Source organism: Triticum aestivum, chromosome 3B (assembly GCF_018294505.1).
Source record: "Triticum aestivum cultivar Chinese Spring chromosome 3B, IWGSC CS RefSeq v2.1, whole genome shotgun sequence".
Taxonomy (NCBI): Eukaryota; Viridiplantae; Streptophyta; class Magnoliopsida; order Poales; family Poaceae; genus Triticum; species Triticum aestivum.
In genome coordinates, this window is record NC_057801.1 from 699,451,194 (window position 1) to 699,453,367 (window position 2,174).

Sequence of the window (2,174 nt, forward strand, 5' to 3'; positions counted from 1 at the left end):
CCACCAACTGCGGCCGCCACCCCTCCTCCACCACTCCCCACTGCGGCCACCGCCACCCCCTCCTCCACCGCTCCCCAGTGCGACCACTCACTACAAGAAATATGTCAACTAGTGACCTTTTGTCAGTGAACCTAGAAGAATTGGTCATAGATCTATGACCATTTGAGACCAATTGGTCAAAAGCTGTTCGGGGGGCTCCAAACCCTAAACCATTGCGACCATTTTGGTCAGAAAGGTCGTAATTTCCTTATACCAAATGGTCACAAAGCAAACAGGGCTGGCCGCTGCCTTATTTCTAGTTGTTAACGACCAAAATAGATGGTCATAGCCTTGTAGATTGTGGTTGGTTGTGATGACTAGGCTCCACCTCATCAGTTTTGCCTATGTGTCATGTCCATGTGGCAGTTTTTGCCCTAGGTTGTGAAGCAACCTATATTTCTGTCATTCCAAAAATTCCTAAAAAAATCTCATAAATTGTTTGGATCATATCTTCATCAAATATGTCAAAAACCTTCCTTGACTAGTTCAAAAATAACTCAACAATATTCATTTTCCTATTCTGTTCAGAGCGGCAGTTTGTGAAGGAAGTACCACTTTGGCATGTCCAAATAGTATCCATTTTCTACAGTGCTTTCCTATGCCCAGATAACCATCCTCCACCAAATGCCAGCTCAATCCATTCATTATTTTGAGCCGAGCTTCCACATTTGTAGTTATGTCCAGTGTGGTAGTTTGCAAAGCAAGTACCACCTAGGCTCCTTCTTTTGAGCTGAAAATTTGTGAAGACGGTCTTCTTAGTAACTGATCATCCTCAGCCAAAACTCACGCCCATTAGCCATGTACATTTCCCGTACCGCTAATCAAACACTTGACTGCTAATTCATGTTTGAGCATCGATCGGTCTCCTCGTGAGAATGTTATGTTGTGATTTTCTTCCTAGCACCTACCTGGGGAGTGCCCAACCCACTAGACATGCCTAGTCCGCCCAAAACACATGGCAACGCCACGGTCACGCGGTGACCATGCGGCGGGCATGCGAGCTTACGCGCTCTAGAGTTGGGGCCCTCGGCCACTGTCCAAACCTCGATGTCTCGCCATCAAACCAAGTATTTCTGATTAAATAGATACATATTTACCTAGAAATGATTTTTGGAAAAAATAAAGAGCTAACTATGAGGCAGCTGCAGTTCAAATTTGACCCGCTTCCAGCTGAATCGACGGGAATTTGTCTTTTTCACCAGAGGTGGATCAAAAATTTTGACACCCAACCATTTTGTCAATTGTGCATTAAATATGGACTAGTATTTTATAAAATTGATTAGGTCCAATTTTGCAACAAATATATGGTAGGTCCTTCACAAAAAAAACTCATTTCAGGCACTCGAAAAATGGAAAATGGTTTTTTCGTGCAAAGAAAATGAAAACTTCCTTAGGCAACATTCTTTGCCATTCCAATATGCACCCTTGTGCACGATATGAGATCATTTGAACAAACTATGCCATGAATGTGGCCATAAGATTGATCATTTGACTTGAAAGCAATGAATCTTCACACTTGATAGCTCATTTTTTAGAACACTTTTTTAAAATAGTTACCGTATTAAAAGTTTATTAATTTTCCTGGAAACTTGGTCACATATAATGACACAATGCGAAGGTTTCCCAATTTTTCAATTTTTTTTGAATTTTTTATGCCCGTTTCGAAATGCGGTCAAAACGGCGGGCTTGACCGTTCCTAGCTAGTGGTTGAATCTTGGAATTTTTTTGGTGTTTCTATGATTAAATAGATACTTATGTACCTAGAAATGATTTTTGGAAAAAATAAATAGCAAACTATGAGGCAGCTTCAGTTCAAATTTGACCTGCTTCCAGCTGAACCGGCGGGAATTCAACTTTTTCACTAGAGGTGGATCAAAACTTTTGACACCCAACCATTTTGTCAATTGTGCATTAAATATGTCGTAGTATTTTATAAAAATGATTAGGTCCAATTTTGCAACAAATATATGGTAGATCCTTCACAAAAAAACCTCATTTCGGGCACTCAAAAAATGGAAAATGAATTTTCCGTGCAAAGAAAATGAAAACTCCCTTTGGCAACATTGTTTGGAATTCCAAGATGCACCCTTGTGCACAATATGAGATCATTTCTTTGAATTTTTCATGTGAAAAAG